The 16,235-nt window shown below is 31.0% G+C and overlaps 1 long non-coding RNA gene across 6 annotated transcripts; it reads left to right on the top strand.

Moving 5' to 3' along the window:
- Positions 1-5,349: 5,349 nt before the first annotated feature.
- On the top strand, positions 5,350-14,810 carry LOC110608237. 6 transcript variants are annotated; one of them, XR_006349110.1, is made up of 7 exons: positions 5,350-7,589; positions 7,707-7,773; positions 7,933-8,205; positions 11,967-12,085; positions 12,186-12,258; positions 13,221-13,291; positions 14,634-14,810. It is a non-coding gene; the product is annotated as an uncharacterized LOC110608237 (long non-coding RNA). The 6 variants fall into 6 exon arrangements; XR_006349111.1 differs by lacking the exon at positions 11,967-12,085; XR_006349109.1 differs by lacking the exons at positions 11,967-12,085; positions 12,186-12,258.
- The last annotated feature ends 1,425 nt before the right edge of the window (positions 14,811-16,235 follow it).

Below are 16,235 nucleotides of genomic sequence, written 5' to 3' on the forward strand. Positions count from 1 at the left end.
AGGAATCAATTACAGAACCTTCTTGTTACTCCAAAGCTATTAAAATACCAATTTGGCGAGAGGCTATGAGTAAGGAAATTTCAGCTTTACTTCAACATCAAACTTGGACGTTGGTTCCAAAGCCTTTACATACAAATATTGTTGGAAACAAGTGGGTCTTCAAAGTGAAACGCAATCCGGATGGTACTATTGAACGATGTAAAGCGCGATTAGTAGCGAAGGGTTATAATCAAGTCGAGGGGATTGATTATGAAGCTACTTTTAGTCCGGTAATTAAATCGCAAACTATTCGTATTATTCTTTCACTTGCTGTTTCACATAAATGGGAAATGCGACAGCTTGACATATCTAATGCGTTTCTCCATGGTTATTTGGAAGAGACTGTGTACATGTCGCAGCCACCTGGATTTACAGATCCTAGATGTCCATCCTATGTTTGTAAGCTCAACAAATCTATATATGGGTTAAAACAAGCTCCGCGAGCTTGGTTCCAACGGCTGAGTGCTTATTTAGTCAGTATTGGGTTTGAAGGTTCTCACACGGATTCCTCTCTTTTTATTTACAAGAGTGATGCAGTAGTTCTCTATATTCTTCTCTATGTGGATGACATAGTTATTACTGGGAATAGTTCAGTTGCAATTACTACTTGTCTCAAACAGCTCTCTACTGAATTTAAACTCCGTGATCTAGGACGGCTGCATTATTTTTTGGGTATTGAGGTACTTCATCTTCCGAAAGGAATCTTGCTTTCTCAACAGAAATATCTTCAAGATTTGCTCAAAGAGACGACAATGGATCAAGCGACTGCTGTTAAGACACCTATGGCTCCTTCTTGTCAGTTACATATCAGTGATGGTGAGCCTATGGACAATCCAACTTTGTATCGAAAGACTGTGGGTGCATTACAATACGCTTGTTTAACGCGGCCAGATCTTGCGTTTGCAGTGAATAAGCTATGTCAATTTTTATCTGCCCCTACCACAATACATTGGGCAGCCTGTAAAAGAGTCCTTCGGTATGTCAAAGGTACCATTTGACATGGGTTGTTTGTTACACCATCACCTGCAGCTACTTTACAAGCATTCTGTGATGCTGACTGGGCAGGGAATGCTATTGATCGTCGTTCAACAGGTGGTTTTGCAATTTATTTGGGACCAAACTTAATTTCATGGTCAGCTAAGAAGCAACCAACCGTTGCAAGGTCTTCGACAGAGGCTGAATATCGTTCAGTCGCCAATACAGTTGCTGAATTAATTTGGATCCGGTCACTGCTTACAGAATTGAAACAGCCACTACGCAACCCAACTGTAGTTTGGTGTGATAATATAGGAGCCTCTTATCTTGCAATAAACCCTTGTTTTAAAGCACGAACAAAGCACATTGAGGTAGACTTCCATTTTGTTCGTGAGCAAGTTAAAGAGGGTCATATAAGTGTTCACTATATTTCTTCACTAGATCAGTTGGCTGATATTTTCACAAAACCATTGAGTTCAACCAGATTCTTGCAACACAAAAACAAGCTGCGAATTCTTGACAGAGATTCTTAGCTTGAGAGGGGGTATTGGAGATAATAACAAACAAAGATAATGTTAGTTAGATGTGTATATTTAAAGTATATTTGTATTTTGTAATTCCTAAGATATAGGGACTCAACTGTGTATTTATACCTCTGTATTCTTTATGAAGTGATATACAAAAACCACTTCTCTCATCTCATTCACAGTGAATATTTATTTCTTTATAAATAGAGAATTATAAAGGGTAGATTTTTTATTCATGTATTATTCCTAAAATTAGATGAGAACCAAAAAGTCTAACACTATAATTAGTAAAGGTATAGTTTTGCTTAGTTGAATATAAAATTTTGTTCATTATAGTGAGAGACTTTTTTATTGTAGAAAAAATTTTACCCAATTGTGGAGAAGAGTTTTCATCCATCCTGATGTGACACACTTTTGTAATATATAAAGTAATTATAGTAAATATATTGGGTTATTTTTAAACGGGAGATCTAGAATGAATAATAAATATATTTACTATGATTAGTTTTTAGTGAATGATTGATTGCGTGTAATTAGATTGATAAATAAATAATATAAACTTATAATGAATGCTTTTATTATGGATAATGGAAAATAAATGCTAGTGGATATAGTCTCATGTTTAAAGGCTACACCACATTAAAATTTTGTATTTTTCTTTTAATTATTAATAAATTACACTTTAATATTTGAGTTTAATATGATTAATGGATTGATCCCTGTATTTTTTAAATCAAATATTTAAATTTTTCTATAATTAGTACTCTAAACTATAGTTTTTCTGTCGATTTCTTATTATTAAAAGCGTGGAAATAATTTTATTGTTATTTTTAAAGAGTAAATCATACTTTAGTTCTTAAATTTTAACATAATTAATAAATTAAATCACATATTTTTAAAATTAAATATTTAAATTTTTATATAATCAGTCTGTCTAAACTTCAGTTTTTCTATTCATTATTTTTCATTAAAAATATAAAAATATTTTTATTGCTCTTTTTAAAATTAAAACCATTAAAGAGTTAGGATTCCATCTATTTTTTTTCATCTATTAAAATTTAAAAAACACTCAAGTTCCTAGTAACTTTTGTCCAAATTATCATATTTAACTATTTTTTATCACTTTTATCCTTCAATTTCTATTTATTAAAATATTTCAGTATTTTAGAACTTTCAAACTTTCCTAAATGGCTTTTTCATTCAATTTTCACAAAAAAAATTTTAATTTTTAATTATTTTTAAGTGATATCAAATAAGTTTAAGTAGGCGTTATATTTTTATAAAGAATATTTTAGAAAAAAAATTATTTTTAGGAGTTTAATCACCTATTAATTTTAAACTAATTTCTATAATAAATGGAATGAATGTGATTTTGTGTGAATTAAATATGGAGAGTTTTAAAGTTTCGATTTTAAAAATATAAAAATTGATTCATTAATTATATTAAAATTTAAGAATTAAAGTATAATTTTTTTTAAAGATGAAATATTCATCCACATTTGCAGGGTCTTAAGTGATCATAATGATATCTTAAGTATTTAAAATATTTATTATCTATTTAATCTATTGATTAATAAAATTATAAATAGAAAAATCTTTAAATTGAAAGAACTAATTATAAAAATTTATTTTAATTGTTTATTTTAAAAATATAAAAAGTAATTCGTTAATTATATTAAAATTTAGGGACTAAAACATATTATCATAATAATTTCTTTACATTTAAATTAAAGTTTTATGTTAATAATTTTTTAGTCTCTTTTTATTTTATTTTCTGATCAAAATAAGAAAAAAACGCATGTCTCCTTTTTTTTTACTATTATTTCAAAATAATTTAAATTTTTTATTTTAATTTAAATGTAAAATTTTAATTATGAAAAATTAATTTTTTGATAATACTACTTTTAAAAACAAAAAAATTTACAATTTTATCTTTAAATATTATCATTATTTATAAATTAATCTTATATTTTTCCAAACTCATTAAAACATTCCTTTTTTTTTGTTTGATTAATAATTTAATCCTTTCATTTAATTTCTATTTACTTTCCATTAAAAAATTTGGTCACAAAATAGAGAAAGAGTTTCAAACCCAAAATTGTATTCTCTCACAAACTCTCAGCAATTTTCCTCTCTTTCCTTAAAGTTCCAAATTAGTATCAATATCTTCTCGAAACATTATATACTAACCATCTAAATTTATTTATATTATATTATTAAATTAAACAATTAAATTTAATAAAAACATTTCGTCATCATTTAATCAATATTTTATATTAATATTTTAATATAATTATAAAAAATTTAAATTTTACCAATTTCAGCTATTATTACTCTAAACTTTGTTTTTTTCTTTAACAAATATCCAAAATTAGTTTTAATTTTGTTAGGATTAATTTTTTAATTTTGATTCAATTTATTTATAATTTTAAATGACATATATTATGAATAGGTAACTCACTTTCTCTAACACCTTTTGCATTTATAATATAATTCATGCATCATTATAGATTATGAGTATTAATGATATTACCTCTAAAAAATCAAGAATCACATTTTTTTATTTAAAAAATTAGTCATACTTATTATATCTATACGATAAAATTAAAATAACAACCAATTTAGTTTATCAAAAATAGCTACTTTTAATCTAATTTATTACTTATTTATTTTCTTCTATTAATCCATTCGTTTGAGTTAATTGATATTAGCTTTTTACAAATAAAAAGTAAGATATTCTTGATTTTTTAGAACAGTATCACACGGTACTATAACTTAAATAATTCACAAAAATTATATTTATTAATATAAAAATGTGTTGAAAAGTAAGTTATTAGTTTTTAAAAATGTGTCGGAATTTATAAATAAACTAAATTAAAATTAAAAAATTATATTGAATCAGAACACTAATTTTGAGTAAATTTGTATAGAAAAATTTAGAATATAATTATTAAATTAAAGTAAATTTGTATAGAAAAATTTTTCAATTTAGTAATATGATATATATAAATTTAAGTGGAATATATATATTAAAACGGGATTAAAATTATTTTGCTATTATCTCTTATTGATAAATGTAATTAATTCAATAATCATAAATTCAAAAGTAAAAAAGAAAAATAAAAGAAAAGAAGGAAAGAAAAAAAAAAAAAAAGGTTGTGAGTCCATTATCATAAAAGAAAAGAAGAAAAGTTATGGAAAGTGCGGAGGTCTATGACAGTGGGCTCCACAAATAAATAATCAATCAATTTTAATTATTAAAGACCACATATATAAGTTATGAGTCCATTATCATAAAAGAAAAGAAAAGAAAAGAAGAAAAGTTATGGTAAGTGCAGAGGTCTATTATAGTGGGCTCCACAAATAGAAAATCAATCAGTTTTAATTATTAAAGACGACGTATATATCCACTTCAGTTGTGGGCAAGTGCAGGGGTCAATTATTGAGCTTTTGTCCAATAAAAAAAAACTATATTTATACTAGAATTTAAAAAATAAATTTTTTTAAATTAGAGTAAAAATTACCGTATATCTATAAAATATGACAGTGTTTAATTATTTTTTTTAAAAAAATAAAATTATTCTTACCACATTTTAATATAAAAATTTATTAATTGATTTATAAATTTTAAAAAATATATTAAATTATTTTTAATATTTTAAAAAATTTATTAATTAATTTTTCTATTAATTTTAATTTTTAAATATTATAAAAAAATTTAAAATTTTTTGAATATAAAGAGATTAATTATTAGATTTTTTTAAAAAATTAAAAAATTAATTAATAAATTTTTTAAAATTATTTTGGAGTATTTACAACTTCTACTAGTGGCAGAGCTTTTGAGTCTATTGAAATCTTTGAACAAGACCCATCTGTAAGGAAAGCTTTGATAGTATGCAGAGTAATAGCTGGGAGAGTTCATAAGCCTTTGGATAATATACAAGAAATATCTGACCAAACAGGGTTTGATTCATTAGCAGGAAAAGTTGGTCTCTACTCAAATATTGAGGAGCTGTATCTTCTAAATCCCAGAGCTCTTCTTCCTTGCTTTGTGGTAATCTGCAAAACCTGACCAGAAGACAGTAAAAGAATCACTTACAATTTGCTATCAAGTTATGTGAATCCCTTTTTTAATCTTTTGATGATAGAAATTCTTCTCAATCTTCTATTTTGAAGAAATTTGATTCTTCCTCTTACAATCTTTCTGCCCTTTTTTAGTGTAATTGTTTCTGCCCTTATTTACAGTTGCATAATTTCTTCATTTTCTTGTCCATTTTTAAGATCAATGATGCATATATTTCAAATTAGATTGCTGTTATTTGCACATATATAAACATGGAGACCATTCTTTTTTCTAAGTTGAATATGGTTATCTGTATTGGTGAAGAAATTGAAAGTACATGGATTTTGTAGTATAATAATATGTATAACTTCTGACAAGCTAGAGCATCAAGGCACAATGCAGATGTAGGCATCTCACTTCAGTTATGAGCTGGCAATACAATTTGAAAAGTACTTGGATACAGAGTTTGATTTGATTTACATGCAAAATAATAGTTGAAAACTCCAAAGTTCTTCAACACAAGCATCATAATCTAGACAAAACAATTAAACAAATCCAGCTGCTGAATACTATTTTATATTAATTTCTGTCTCACTTGAAGACAAAAACAAATAATTATATGAATCATGCCCAGAAGTCACATTTGAGAAACAGAGAAAGTTTATATACCTAGCTTGATTCTACATAGTTTTGAATATAAATTCTTCAATGTAAATTTGTATGATTTGCTTCACATGCTTGCAAGGCATTATTTGATGTATGTAAACTGGAAAGTTTGCATGTGGGCTTTGTTGGAAGGTTAAGGTTGAAACAAAAGGCTAGTCCAAACCAAGAGGACAATTATGTGCTCACTATATATGACTTTGATTTTGTCAGTTCTGTTCCCAGTTTCGGTCACTATTTGAATTTATGCTTGAATATCCTTGTTCTGTTTTTTGCCTTTTTTTTTCTTTTTTGGTTTGGTTTGGTTTGGTTTTTCCTCTGTAGCTTGACTCAAAAGCTCTGCCACTAGTAAAGATTTCATTGTATGGCTTGTTTCAATGTCTAGATAGTTAGGTTTTTTCTGTAATAAAGATGGTTGTTTATTGTGCAAAGAAAAGGGAGCTTGTCATTCATATAGTAGACTATATGTCTATATCTCATGTATTGAATATGCGGATATTGTTTGAAATTCAACGATCTTTTCATATTCATGAAAACAGTGTTTGTTTAGGGAGTGAAACAAAGGAAGAGAAGTGATGTCAAATGTAAGTTTGATAGATTTTTTAAATCATTATTGTCTTGTATGTTTAATGAATATCATCGACAAAGAAGTCAGAGATTGAACTGAATAATGCTTATTGTCTTAATTCTGAAAGTTACAAGGCAGTATATTTATACAATAATTCTAATATAGTAATATTCTAAATTAGGAAATTAGGATATACAAAAAATATAAACGTTTCTTTTACAACCTTTTAGGAACCTTAGGAAATATCTCATGTCCCATGTTGCAAACTAAATTATGGAAATATTTGCTATTGATTCCCTTAATGAAAATATCAATCAACTGATTCCATAAATCACACAAGCAATATCCGAAACTCCACTATTTAGTTTCTCTTTGATGAAATATTGATTGAATTTTTATGTGTGTTGTTTAATCATGCTGAACTAGATTGTTGGGCAATGCTAATGGCAGTCTTATTATTGCAGTATAAGGACACTTTTTTTTTTTTTAAATCCAGCAATTCTAGCTCCTGTATTGATCTCTGAATCCATAGAAGTTCACAAACACCTTGAGCCATGACTCTGTATTTAGCCTTTGTACTTGATCTTGTCACTATGTTTTGCTTCTTGCTTCTCCATGTGTCTAGATTTCCATTGAAAAATGTGCAATAACCCTATGCAGATCCACCTTAATTTGCATCTATATAGCCTTCTACTTTTAGATGACCATGTTTGGCAAGCAACAGTCCCTTGGAGCTGATTTCAGATAACTTAAGGTACGAAGTACAGCTTCTAAATGTGAATCCTGAGGATTGTACGCATAAATTGACTAATACCACTTGAAGCAAAAGATCATGCATAAATTTTCTTGTCTAAATACTGTTCTGGTGCAGAAATCCACCGCTTTGGGGAACAGTGAAATATCTCTCTAAGAAAATTCCAAAAGATACTTCTAGCAAGGTACGGATAAATCGCGATCTCTATTCTCATGAAAAGTAAGTGGTACTTTCAAAAGTTGAGTTTGCTTTCTTCTGATTTATTTATCTTCAAATTTGCTTTGATAATAATTGTAACGTTGAAACAATCCTGAAACCTGTGTTTTGGCGGTGATGACTGAAGAATAATGGAGACAGCACCGACATTGCCCGATTTTGCTTTGTCCCTGAAACCCGACGAGTATCAACTTCTTTCGGTGGATTCATCTTGGAACGAAGAGAATGTGAATGGAGGGTAAGCCTATTCCGACCAAATCAAGAGTGAAGGCTGTGTGTAATCTTTGCAGAAAGAAGCTATACTACAAAAGCCATCTCAAAAACTTGGAGTGGCCAATTAAACAGGTGTATCATTCTTCAACTGTGTACCAAAGGTCCACTTTAGCCCCACATTTTTTAAGTAAAGTTTTTCTCTTTTCCAAGATTTCTTTTCCAACCTTAAAGCTTTGTAGCTTACCCTGTAATAGAGCTTTGTGCAAGTTCCTGTTGTGTGTAAATTTCTTGCTGCGGAAAAAGAATTGTTTTCTTTGCTTGTAAAATTGATTATAGCAATAAACATGATTTTCTCTCACCCTCTCCCTCTCTAGTATATTAACTGGTGGAGTTTTTCATGTAGAAAACTGCAAGCTATTGGGTTTAGAGTTGGTTAAATGAAAAGATGGTCTTAGTTTGATGAAAAATACTCTACTATAATGAGTATTGTAGAGTAAAAGGTACATTTAATGTATGTACAATACATCTATTTATAGGACATCCAGATATAAAGGAAATTACAAATTACAAGAATACACTAGAACCTAAGGAATCTACTAGAACCTACTTAACTAACCATCTAATGCTATATACTAATATCCCCTTAAGTTGGATCGAGGTAAAGCAATTAGATGCAATTTGGAGATAAAAAAAAATTGGAATTGTAGAGGGCAATGATTTAGTGAAGACATCTGCATAAGTTGATAATACGTGGATAGGAGCAACAAAATCTTTTTGCAGCTGTTTCTGGACCAAGTAACAATCAATATCAAGATACTTAGTTCTCTCATGGAAAACAAAGTTGTTAGCTATAGCTGTTTGGTTATCATATTGCAAAGAATTAGGAAATTGTACATTTAACTCGTAAATCTTTGACTATATATGAAATTCATAAAAGTTCATACACAATGCTCCCATGCTTCGATACTCTGCTTTGGTAGAAGGTTTAGAAACTAATTTCTATTTTTTGGTTTTCCAACTAATAAGAGAGTTCCTAAAAAAACACAAAATTCATTAACAAATTGCCTAGAAAAAGAATAAGTGGCCCAATCTGCATTACATTAAGCTCAAAGATGAGACAAGTTAGATGTAGCAGAAAAATATAATTCTCTACTTGGACATGTATGAAAATATCTTAAAATATGGCAAGTGGCATCCCAATGTGTTTTTCTAGAACTAGACATAAATTAACTCAGGTAATGAATAGTAAAGCTAATGTCTGGCCTAGTAATGTTAATGTATAACAATCTGTCAATTAGTCTCTTATATTTATCAGGTTCAGAAAGTAAATCACCAGTAGAAGGATCAAGATTCAAATACTTAGGTACAGGAGTGGAGGCACTCTTAGCATGTAACATGCAGGTATCACTTAACACATTAAGAATAAACTTTTTCTGACTGATAAGGGTGCTAGAAGCAGACCTGGTGATTTCTAAACTAAGGAAATATTTCAAATGTCCAAGATCTTTGATAGTAAATTCACAATGTAGTGCACATTTAATTTGATCGATGACAGAAATAGAGGTACTAGTTATGATTACATCATCTACATAGATAAGCATAACAGTAAAGGTACCATTAGCATCCCTCGTGAAAAGACAATTGTCATATATTGACTGGCTAAAATCCAAAGACTGTAGGAAGGATGTTAATTCCAAGTTCCACTGTCTTAAACTATAAAGCGACCTTTTCAACAAGCAAACTTGACCTGGACTAGCTTTTAAATAACCTGCAAGGGCTGCATGTATACTTCCTCTTCCAAGAAACCATGTAGAAAAACATTATCGACGTCAAACTAAAAAATAGGCCAATATTTAGATGTAGCTAAAGAAATAAAATTTTGATGTAGAAAAACATTATCGACGTCAAACTAGAAAATAGGCCAATGTTTAGATGTAGCTAAAGAAATAAAAATTTGAATGATAGCAATTTTGGCTACAGGAGAAAATCTAAATAAAAATTCGAATGGTAACGATCTTGGCTACAGGAGAAAATCTATGTTGAAAATGTAATCCCTCCACTTGATTATGTCCCTTGGCCACTAAATGAGCCTTATATCTATTATCTCCCACCCCATTAGGCTTACTCTTAATCTTGTAAAACCATTTTGAACCAATGACCTTTTTGCCGAGGTTGGTAAGCACCCATGTTCCATTTTTTTTTTCAAGAGCTAAAAGCTCACAATGCATTGCCTCAACCCAATTAGGATCAACTGAAACTTGAGTTTAAGTACAAGGTTCTTGAATGTGAGAGATTGTGTTGAGGTAAGTATAATGTGAAGGTGTAAAGTTAATGGACAAATCAAGATTAGAAGCAGTAGATAAGTGATTTACAATAAAATCTTGCATTCAAGATGGTTTATTATGTGTTCTAGTGCTCTTTCTTAAAGGTAGGAGAGGAGGAATGATCCTTTCTTCTGAATGTGATGGGAGACACAATTAGACTATGTGGGAATCTGATCAAAACTAGAAAAAGAACTCGAGGTATCATCAGGTAAACTCATGGGGAGAATTGGAACCGAAACAGAAGGCTTCTAAGAAGAATGCTTTTGAAAAGGGGAAATAGACTCATGGAAAAGAATATCTCTGCTAACAAAAATTTATTTTGTGTCTAAATTTTGTAGTCTATATCCCTTTTGAGTGTTAAAGTATCCAAGGAGAATGCATTTGGCAAATCTAGGATCAAATTTATCTTTCTTACGATTGTGATTGACAGCAAAGTATAGACAACCAATAGTTCTTATGTGATTATAAGTAGGTGGCTTGTGAAATAAGGCTTCAAAAGGAGTTAACCAACCTAAAGTTTTGACTGGTATACTGTTAAGAATGTAAGTAGTTGCCAAAATACATTCAGACCATTAAGTTTTTGGAAATTGAGCTTGGAATTGAATGGCCCAAGCTATATTGAGAATATGTTTATATTTAATTTCTACTATGCCATTTTGTTGAGGTGTATAAGGGCAAGTGGTTTAATGAACAATTTCATGAGAAGAAAATAAGGATGCACACTTTTTATTAAGAAATTATCCTCTATTATCAGATTTGATAGTTTTAATGGTTGTGTCAAACTATGGAATGACATATTGAAGGGAGGAGGTTAGAACAGTATATGTTTGGTCTTTAAATTTAAGCATATAGGTCTATATTTTTCTAGTTTTATCATTAACAATGATTAAAAAAAAAAATCTAGCATCAATGATAGGATGAACAAAAAAAAAGTCCCCATAAGTCCATATGAATAAGGTCAAAAAGATTAACAGTGATACTGTTACTGTTATGAAAAGGTAGCCTAGACATTTTAGTTAGATGATACAAAGCATGCATGTGATTAGCATCAACAAATTGCTTAAAAATAGGTATATGAGACATTTTATGACAAGAAGAGTGCCCTAGTCTAGCATGAAGAACAGAAAAGAGAACCTTTGTTATAAAATTTGTAAGAGAAGCAACTTTTTATTACAATTATGAAATTCAATAGGATTTACAATGAGATTTGAAGCAATTATATTACAAACAGAATCAATATAAGACTGAATAGTGGAATTAAAAAAAACTATTATTATCTAAAATATATAATCCACTAATTATTCTTTCAATAGCTATAATAGATCTAATCTTCTGGTCCTAAAAGAAGCAACAAAATGAATAAAATTATAATGTCAAATTAGTGTCTTTAAGCACTTTGGATACAGATAAAAGATTCATGGTAAAATCAGGAACAAGGAGAACATCAATTACTTCATGCGTGTATGTAATGCAATAGTGTTAGTGTATGAGACTTGTGTGGAAGAGCCATTTGGTAAATGCACAGTTATTGGTGCAGAAACAGAACAAATAGACATCATATGGTGTTTATGTGGTGTGACATGATCAGATGCATCAGTGTCAATAATGCATACCTTTGTTCCAGTTATCACAGTGCAACAAGCAAAGACTGAAGAAGAAATTTTATGATTGAGATAGTAAAGGTTGAGGTTATTACCAGAACAATCAGATGGATGATAAGTATAGGCTGAGTGTGAATTGACGGTATTTACTGTAGCAACTACTTTACTTTTGATTAGCCTGCTCATCTCTTGCTGCAATAGCTCAAGCTTTGCATTAACTTCTTTCATTTTGTTCAATTCAGCGGTGACTAATCTAGTGTCAGCTATTGGTGTTTTTGGGATCGATCCTGTATTGTGACCTTCGATATGTGACATGTAAGCTGCATATTTTGGTTTGAAGGTCCCTAGATTGGTGAAGTTCTTATTCTTATTCTTGAACCATTCTGGATAATCGATTAACTTGAAGCATCTTGCTCGTGTATGTGTAACATCCTCAAACCCATAGCTAGAGTAGTGCCATCATTAGGTATGAGTTAAACTATTTCTCTACTAGAGTAAGTGGCATTAGGGGAGGTGCTAGCTTACTCCGAGCTACTTAGGGGAGGTGCTAGCTTAACTCTAATATGCTAATAACTGAATCATAGAAAACTCAAATAAAGAAACGGACATATCCAGAAATAAAGCAGACAGTGTGATTAGCGAGTCGGGAACGAGTCACTTTCGGGAGGTGCTTAGGGTTTTCCGACATGCTTGCTTGAGGTGCTTGTTTAAATCCGTCATGCTTGCTTAAGTGAAAAGGGCTTCTAAAGGCTAAGTGTATAGTTTAGTAGGTCAATCTATGATTATTGAAAGTTTGAAAACTAAATTGAAACATGGTAAAGAGTTTAGTAGGTCAAAATGTAAATATGGAAAGTTAAAACATAAAATTCAGTTTACCTTTCCATGTGTCACCTAGCTATCCATGAATGAAATGACAATGCAAAAGAAAGAAAAGGGATTGTCTTCTTCCTTTGTCCATGTTGCCGTAGGTCATCCAATTTCAAAGAAGAAAAATTTGCTTTTCTTTCTCCCACCAAAGCCAAGCCAAAACCTTACCAAAATAACTTCTTCCTTTAACCAAAATTTACCCTAAGACCAAGAGCTAAAGGAACAGCCATATAGTGAAAGAATTGAAGAAGAAAAGTTTAGGGTTCCATAGACACCAAGCTTGAAAGTCAAAGGTAAGCTTAGAAAGGTGTAGGAAATAACATCTTCTCATTTCTTCATGCATGGATTTGAATTATAAAGCTTTAATTTATAGTTTATTCAATCCTTTTCTAAGATATAAATTGACCTAGGTGAAGGAACATCAAAGGGAAAGGAGATAGCTAGAGAATAGAAGAGGAAAAGAAAGAGGAATTCAAGAAAGGTTTGGTGTTTGTATCATTTTCTGTTTTCCTTTGATTCTGCCATGAATAAGTGAAATTAGGGGTTGATTTTACTTGCTGAAAATGTTTCTTTGATTGTATAAATATGTTATATGAATGCTAAAATGATGTTTGAAAGGCTTTGAGTAAAGAAATTTAACATAAGAGCTAAAAGTGCAAACCTGGCAGAATAGGTTGTAACAGGGCAGCTTCTGTTGACAACTTCATAACTTATTGTGTGTTTATTGAAATTAGGCCTAAGATATACCAAATGAAAGCTAAGACAAAGATATAAAACTTTTATGAATTGACTAAATACTGAATTTGTAGGTAAGATAATGAAAATTTCAAGTGAACCTAAACTGGATACAGAGTTAGTGTATCCGGAACAGTGTGTATTGGTTATACCATAACTAATTATGTACTTAATGAAATTTGTTAAGACCAGTGCCAAATGAATCCTAAAACGTATACCTAAAACTTTTTAGAAGACACTTAAGCTTGAATTTGTATGGAAATATATGAAACTGATAAGTTTTGTAATACTATAAACAAGTACCAATACTGGACTGGTTAAGACCTTATTGAGCAGCTTGTAAAGAAAAATTCATAACTTAAGATAGGGTGATCAGAATTGCATGAATTATACCTTGTTGGAAAGATAAGACACAGATGTACATTTGTTATGAAGAAACTGAAGTCAGATTGTGACTTTAAATGGTTTGAAAAGTTTATGCAATATATGGCAGAATGCAATTTCCTGTATTGGAATGCTAAGTCAATAAAGTTTTGCACCATTTGTCATGAATTTCTCATCTTGTTGACTTTGACATATGATATATATGTACTTTGAAAATGAATTCAAATAGCTTCAATTGATATGCAATTACATTGAATTAATGATACTTGGCCCTGGTAAACGTAATAGGAGTCGAGGTTAGCTTAAGGGTATGGCATGCCATATAAACATACAGAGTTCACAGTACTGCTACCGATACATGATGTATATTTGAGGTTACATAACTGGTACCTCATAAGCATAGCCACAGAGCCCTGCTATCACAGTTTTGGCCTCTGAGCCTACCGTTCGGCACCCTGTGCCTATCGTTATAACTCCTTATCTACCTAGTCGATCCTACTATGTGTTTATAAGGGCTAAGATCTTAATTAAGTTTGATACTTGATTTTGTGAACTTATTGGTGAATGTTAACATGTTTGCATCTACTAGTTTGTAATTGTTTACTTGATTATCTATATATATGAACTTGTTTGTTTTATTCTGTTATTTGTTTTCTATCACCCACTGAGCATTAGCTCAGCGTGTTGATTTTTACCTCACACAGGTTGTAGATAAAGTAGATACGCGGAGTTCATCAGAGGTCTACATCAGATATCAAGGCTATTATCATAGCTGGTAGTTTTGAGTCTTTGAGTCATAGTACAATTATATTTTGGCAAGTACATATTTAATAGAGTGAGTTGTAAAGGTTATGTAATCAAAGAATAGTAAGATATCAAATGACAGTTGTTAGTGTAATTATAAGTGTGATTTTCATATGTATTACAGGTTAAAGTGCTAATGAAATAGAGGAAACTCTGCCGAAAATTTTGGTTTAAAAATATCACATTTGTTTTAATCACTTGATGAAATTTACATGCATTACCAAAAAACTTGGTATTTACAGATAAAAGAAATTGTTTAGTTTTGATATATCTGGATAGGTATAGTTTGTGACATTCCTTGCTCTGTCTACTCTTTGATAGGGTAAGGGGTGTTACAGTATGTCCATCTAGGTTTTAGTAGTCACAGTGGCCTTTCATCGCATCATGTTTCCTCTATTCTTGCCGGTTGTTTTGAGATCGAACAGCTAGAGCAATGACCTCAGTATGCTCTTTGAGGTTGGTTTGAACTTCCTTTTGAGATTTCACTCACAGAACCATCAAGAAGGCTTTATTCACCGTCGGTAATGGATTCAGGAGCAATACTTGACTATGAACTTGATCGAAGGTATCGTTGAGTCCCATAAAAAATTTCATTAGATGATCGGCATTATGAATTTCTGTGGCGAGCTTTTCAGAACCACAGCTGCATGGAGCTATCGGCACAATATTTGCTAATTCATCCCTGTAACGCCCCGGAAATCCGGACCGCTACCGGCGCTAGGATCCAGATCGGCATAAGGCCGCCGGGACCCGTAGCAAGCCTAACATATACCTGTAAACCTGCTTAATCCCATACATGATCAACCATCATACAAAAAAAAAAAAAAAAAAAATTAAAACTTTTCTTTTATACATGTGATCAATCACCAACTCAACCTGTGCATACTCTGAACATATACATAAAAGAAGTCCCTCTGTGGGATCTCATCAAAGCCTCGGAGGGCTATACATCATGTGTTGAGTTAGTTTTGCATAAACATCATATCATAAGATCATGTACTTAAAATAAACGGGATTAGCAATACATTGTAGTCAAGCACAACTCTATCCTCAATAACATAATTACACAACTGTTCAAAACTCTACATTACATTCTTATCATTGTCATGTCCACAAACTCTAACTATTACATACATATGACTTTTCTCTTCTTTGCTTCTCTATCAAACCCGTACCTGCAAACCTGGGGGTTAGGGGAGAGGGGTGAGCTAGATGCCCAGTGAGTAGAACTATATAAAAAAAAAGATATTTAAAACATGCTATAATGGAATGCATCATTGCACAAACATTTCACATCATGGAAGGACCGACCCAAAAAAATCCCTCAGCTCCATGCCCGGCCCTATTATGGGCACCACAGGACTTCGTATTGCCCGGCCCTATTATGGGCACCACAGGACTTCGTAAATCGGAGCTATTGCCCGGCCCTATTATGGGCACCACAGGACTTCGTACACAGGACTAGTGAGTCGTGCAATGTCCCTCCTCATCAACCACAATAC

The sequence above is a fragment of the Manihot esculenta genome, chromosome 2 (genome assembly GCF_001659605.2).
Source record: "Manihot esculenta cultivar AM560-2 chromosome 2, M.esculenta_v8, whole genome shotgun sequence".
Classification (NCBI taxonomy): domain Eukaryota; kingdom Viridiplantae; phylum Streptophyta; class Magnoliopsida; order Malpighiales; family Euphorbiaceae; genus Manihot; species Manihot esculenta.